The following is a 7,153-nucleotide window of genomic DNA, read 5'->3' on the forward strand; positions in this document are numbered from 1 at the left end:
TCCTCAAATAAAATGTGTCCATATAATTTTTATGATGGGGAGTATAGGAATGTAGAAGACTTGCAGTTGGAGTAAAACTGCACTGTTTACTGCTACATAAAGATGAGAGATAAGGAAATAGTGCTTTTCCCCAAAATGTTTCATTTGCAGGCCATTTTAAGTAACTTTAAACTGCACGCACAGGCTGAAATGGCAGGCCTAAGATGTTTAAAAGGCTATTTAAGTGAGTGGCACAATCAGTGCTGTAGGCCCACAAGTAGCATTTAATTTACAGGCCCTGGGTACATGTAGTACCACTTTATTAGGGACTTCTAAGTAAATTAAATACACCAATTGGGTGAAGGTCAATTTAACCAATTTTAAAGGAGATAGCACGAGCACTTTAGTACTGGTTAGCAGTGGTAAAGTGCACAGGGTCCTAAAAGCCAACAAAAATGGGTTTGGAAAAGAGGAGATTGAAGGAAAAACAAAAATGGGCTAGAAAAAGAGGAGATTGAATGTAAAAAGTATGAAGATTACCCTGCAGAAAGGGAAAAGTCCAACATATCCCCCCTCCAGTTAAACTCCAGGGTAGACTAATCAATACCTGATGGGCCTCCCTGCTTACGGGATAGAACATGGATGAAGGTCCTGTTATGTAGGTGGACTTTTCAGTTCCTCGCCTCTCTGAACTCAGCTGGATCTCTCCCTCTACACTCTCCTGAGCCACTGGACTAACCAATGGGAAACCCTTCTCCTCCTGTTCACCCCATCTGTGTAGCGCCTAACCATAACTTGCTATCAGATGCATCCCAGTAGGTAAACAAAATCACCATGTCCATCAAAATGATGTGGTCCATTTCACCCCTTGGATCACACTTCTGGTCCCAACCAATGAAAACTCAGCCATAAGCACAGTAACCAACAGAGGCCACCCACAGCTGTCAGTGTCAAGAGCCAAACCCAACTTGTCATTTGAGATGTCATCAGTGATGTCACTGACCATGTCATGAATGATGTAATATGTGCGCTCATAAGCAGTGTGTTGCGGGGGCGAACGTTATAGTTCGCTAAGGTAGATATAACTGCTGACTTGCTTTGGATTTATTTGTGAAAAATCTCATCCGAACTGTAACGTCCCTGTAATCTTTGTTTTTTTCAGGGAATATGCGTGTGCGAGTTTGTGTGTACATATATATATATATATATATATATATATATATAAATATATATATATATAAATATGTGTGTGTGAGTGTGTGTAATTGTATGTGTGTATATATATATATATATATATATATATATATATATATTATGAAAAACACAGGAACTGATTTATGGTTTTGATTCAAATGTGTAGGTCTACTGAAATCCACTAGTTATGGTTCACAGTGAAAACAATAATTCCCGCCACCCCTTTGTGCTGTGTAAGACATCCTTGATGACGTTACAAGTGACATCACTGATAACCTCACTAATGTCATAGCTGATGACATTGCCACTGATATCACCGCAGTCATCACTTATGACGTCACTGCACAAAACATTGGCTATGCCCCGGGGGATGGGGTCCCTGGGGCCTGGAATTAGCCACAGGAGGGGGGCCACGCGACCCCCTTCCCGTTAAAAAAATAATAATAATAATATTTGGGGGTCAGGCCCTGAGGGATGGGGTCCCCAGGGCCCAAACAAAAGAAAAAGAAGGGGGGCTACACAGCCCCCTTCTAAAAAAAAATTTTAACAAAAAACCGGGATGAGGCGGAGGCCACGCCCTCTACCTGCACCATTCTGCAAACGCGCCCCCTGGCGCATTTGCAGAGGGGGAAGTAATTCTCCTTGAATACTGGGGGTCCCTAGGGGCCAAATAGCCCACCAGGAACCTCCAGTATGCGCCAGGGGGCTGCGTTGCATCAGTGATGTCATTTGAGATGTCATCAGTGATGTCATCAGTGATGTCACTGACCATGTCATGAACTATGTCATATGTGACATCATCACCAGTGGATTGCGGGCGCAAGAGTTACAGTTAGTACAACTAACTATAACTGAGGAATTTCAATGTTTTGTATGAGTGAAATGTCCAGCTAACTATAATACCCCTAAAACCTATGTTTTTTTCCAGTGAATTTCTAAGGTTTTTTAAATGCTAATTCCTAACTATAACCTGCCTGAAACCTATTTTTTTCAGTGAATTTCAAAGGTTTTTTAAATGATAATTCCTAACTATAACCCGCTTGAAACCTATGTTTTTTTCATTGAATTTCAAAGGTTTTTTAAACAATAGTTCCAAACTATACCCTGCCTGAAACCTTTGTTTTTGTCAGTGAATTTCAAAGGTTTTTTTTTTTGTGATTTGAAAAATGTATTCAATAACAATTTTTTTCTTTGATACAGATTTACAAATTTATTTTAAATATATTTATTTTTAGATATCTTACTTTTTAGATTACATTACACATTTTTAATATGTTGTTTTTTTAAAAAATGTAATATATATATTTTTTATATTTTTTAAAATATTTTTATAATATTTTGTGTTTTCTTTTTTTCCACAATTTTTTTAGCAGTCCCGCAGCCAAAGCGCACCTCTCTCGATTGCTGCGCAGAATGTAGCAGCCATTTTACAATTGTTCTGTAGGATGCGTGTAGGGTGTGCGATGGGTGCGTATTTTCATGCGTGATTGCTAAGCGACCCGTACGTGACTTCAAGCGTATGCGCAACATATACGTATCACACCACACCGCCCGTGCATTTCCGCATGACGTCATGTACGTGTTTAATGCGGTGGGCGCACGACTTCCGCAAAGAAAAATTATCTTAAAAAAATATATATATATATATATGTATTTAATAGAAATATTAAGGGGAAAAAATTATATTCTTTTAGTTTTAATAAACATATTACTTTCAAATGTAATTTTGAGAAGTTGCGCTAGATGCGTGCTGCGTGTACGCACCCAATGCGGATCCCATGTAACCAAAAAAAGAGATTTCATTGGTTTATAACACTTACTGTTCTAACTATTGAAGAACCCCACCCATTTCAATTACTCTTTCTAGACCTTCCTTACGAGAAGACCTATCCTGAAAAGAATGTCACTTTTTGTTCATTGGAAACGTGAACTTTTTTTTGGGAATCAAAAATGACTACACCACTGCAAGAATCATCTGAATCTGATGATTTTGTTACTGAACAATTTCTACCAGAACCTCATTCTCCCAAAAGATACACATCCATCATATGGAGGATTGTTTTACTATTCCAGAGGCCAACGCTGCACATTCCATATGCTTCAACACCCTCCACAGACTCAGCAAGACCTTCAAATAGCCCCACCCCCCGAATCAAGGAAGACCATCACCCAAGCACTCATCACCAGCAAGCAGGACTACGAGAACGCCCTCTATGCCGGAATCAACAAATCTCTACTCCATAAATTTCAGACTGTCCAGAACACTGTAGCCAGACTCATCCTCAGCATCCCACGACAAGACCACATTACCCAACAAAAACAAGCACTCCACTTGCTCTCCGTCAAAAAAAGAGTGACCTTCAAGCTGCTCACACACACCTATAAAGCCCTCCACAACTCCGGACTCCATTACCTCAATCTCCTTCTACACCCCCAAAAGAAACCTCCACTCCGATGTCTAGGCCTTGGCCGAAATCCTCCATATCCACAGAACCAGACAGGAGGCACACCCTTCTCCTACATCATGACTAAGACCTCGAATGAACTCCTCCTCAGCATCAGATGACCCCCACACTGAAAGCATTCAGGAAGATCCATAAGACCTGGCTTTTCGAATGACCAAAGCTGCAGAAATCCCCCCCCCAAACATATTCCCCAACACCTGGAAACCTTCACAGGTGAGTAGTGCGCTAATTGATTAATTGATACGCCACTACAGTGTGTGTTTGAGTGTTATCAACAGGCCCTGCCATTGGTTTGGCTGTCTCTGTAACTCCTAAGGGTAGTGAAATAAGCAGTACTGCCTTCTTTAATATACACAGAATCTCTGAGATTGGCTTGGTGTGGCTTCACCTCTGAGAGCTACTTTCAGGGTGCTGGTGAGCTACCAGTAGCTCCCGAGCTACTAATTGGAGAACCCTGGTATGTATAGTGAGTGGGGAATTGTAGTCCTGAAGCACAAATGTGAAGGTTATTACACCACTACATTTATAATACATAGCACTTTGAATCACTTCATTCCCTAAAGCCTGGCTCACTGCATGAGTACATGCTTACTCACTGAATGATTACATTAATATAAGTAAAGACACTGGGTGAATTCTTAATTGGTTGACTTTTACTTTAGTGAATGAATTACTACATGGTACTGAAAGAGTCATTTTGAAATTGCAACAGTAGTCACACTGTTTGCTGGAGTATATAGATAGTGACTTGGGAATTGTAGGCCTGAAGCACAAATGTGAAGGTGGTTACACCACTACATGCATAATGCAAAGAAGTGTGAAGCACAGTATACCCTAAAGCCTGGCGTACTGCAAGAGTATATGAACTTATGTAACTGCAAACACATCAAACAACCAAATCGTTCTCTCAATTTTGTCAAATGGACACTGATTCATAGTGTGATTCTAGACAAATAACAGTATCCCTTGCAGTGTATAAAGACAGATTAAAAATATTAGATAAATAAATGTATTAAAACTCGGAGTAATGGAATTAAATAAATTAATAGTCGGATATAAATTAAAATACTCAAAGTTTAATAGAGAGTATCTCTGGCACGGGATGCAGGGAAAATAGGGGCTATGGGTAATGAAGAATAATAAAAAAGTTTTACAAAAAAAGGGAAGTTACTAGAATAATAAGTCGGAAAAAAAAGGGAATGAATGTTAGTACTCGTATTAAAAAAAAAGTAACCTATAGAAATGCTTCAATAAGAAAAACGAGTTTAAATAAAGCATTTTAGAAATTATACGAAAGTAAAAAAGTATGGAAAGAGGCACGTTTACATAAACACGTAACGCACTAAAACAGTGGAAATGAGAACACCTGTCAACTGAAAAACGTGACTTAAAGTGGGAGGAGCAATACATGGATCCAATAGACTGTTAAGTAACCGAAAAGTATATAAACCACACCCGTGGGATGATTAGTTTCATTTCAGAGAATCAATACGGGCGAAGAAACTACGAGCAAGGTAATGATTCGGGGCTGCGGAAGCATCTTGAGAATATCTTTTATTTCCTCAGAGGGAACATTTTGTTAATGTATATTTAAAAATACATCAAATATGATGTGCCCTCCAGAGGAGTTGGATGAATTTCGACACAGGAAGGAAAGAATATCGAACAGAGGTAAATTATGTAAATGGGTATATGTTTGATACTTTTTTAAAAGAAAGCAAAAATATTTAAATAATTATAAAATGTACTATGTTTAGGTTGAAATGGAATATAATAACGAGTTAACAAAAGAACCATTAAAATAAATATAGGTTAATTAAGGAATTACTACGTGCAAGGTAATGATTAGGAACAATGGTATCATCCTCACTTTATCTTTCATTTCCACAGAAGGATTATATTGTTAATGTATATTTTAATTTACATTCAACTTTATGATTCTTCAAGTGGAGTTGGATGACTTTTAACAGAGGATTTTATTTTTTTAGTATGCAAGTAGTTCTTAATGATTGAAAAATTTACTATAAATACAGTATGGACGCAAAAAGGAAATACTTTACAATAAAGGAAAATACTCTTTAGCTTCTACAGTGAAAATGGGATAAAAAGTATTTATATTGAGTAATGCGTTTGCCAATTTTCACTCATGAAGATCAGGAGGATTATCTTCGCAAGCCCTTTAAAAAAATATATATATAATTGTGTCTTCAAATGTTAATGTTAATGTTAATGCTTACAATTTTTAAAAATGATTGTAAAATTTAATAATGACATGAAATGTACATAAAAAAAGAAAGATGAAGTAGTGAGGGAGTGTTTGTCGTAGCACTTCAATTCTACTTTATCTGAAAGTAAAAAAAGCCCTAACAGTAAAAAAAGTTGATGTGGCAACACTTATATAATGTAAACTTAAGAAATGAGTGCTTATGATAACATTTTAAAAAATATGGTCCAACGTTTGAGACCAATGAATGAAAAAAAGATTTTGCATTTCACCCATGTGATGAATAGAAAAGACTCAATAAAAATATTTTGAAAACTTGTGAATTTTTCTTTCAAGGATTCTTTGAAGAATTATACATTTAATGAAAGGACAAAGTACTCCACGCTAAAGGAAAAAAAAGTCAGCACAATTATGATACAATAGAAAATAGAATATTATTTTTAAATACCTTTACAGTCAACAAACTCGTAAGCACAGTACACAGTTTAAGTTAAAAACACTCTACAACAACTAGTTTTTGAAACGCATTGTAAAATAAAGTGTGTCACAAAATGGGCTACATGGTGAGGGTATCGTAACATCACATAGAAAAAACAATCCAATCCAATCCAATCGACATTAGGATCAGGAAGATAGAGATAACCACACAACAGCCAATCAAATGTTTTTCAAGATCTGCCCAAGGAAAGGGATTGGTCGGTAATACTTCTTCTTACAATGCTTCACAACCAATGAAAAAGAGCTGTAGAAAGTTTCTGTTTTTAACATACAAGCAAATCAGATGACCTTGCAAGTACACACAGCGGGAGGCAATTATTGAAGATGACTTTCTTTCGCAAGACCTCGAAAGGCTTCTTGTAGAATAAGTACGCACTTATCTGCCAGACCACATTTAATGATTAACCAGGCTCTCAAGCCTAAACACGTCAGAAATCATCTCTCATCACTTTCTCTTCTTCCAGGTTCACCGTGAAAGTGCGTGTCTCCTTCTCCTTTAACTCCTTTCTTTTTCATAGTACTTGTTACTCATACACTATCCAGCAAATACCCCACAGATGCAACCCCCTGGATTTTCAATAGTAATTGTTACTCATACACTATCCAGCACATACCCTACAGATGCGCCCTCCTGGAGTTAGAATAGCAATTGTTACCCCTACACTAACATGCACTTACCCTACAGATGCACCCCACTAGACTTAGAATAGTAAATGTTACCCCTACACTAACCTGCACTTACCCTACAGATGCACCCTGCTCTCCGTTTCAAAATCCAAACCAGACTTACAAC

The sequence above is a fragment of the Lissotriton helveticus genome, chromosome 2_1, assembly GCF_964261635.1.
Source record: "Lissotriton helveticus chromosome 2_1, aLisHel1.1, whole genome shotgun sequence".
In the NCBI taxonomy this organism is placed as follows: Eukaryota; Metazoa; Chordata; class Amphibia; order Caudata; family Salamandridae; genus Lissotriton; species Lissotriton helveticus.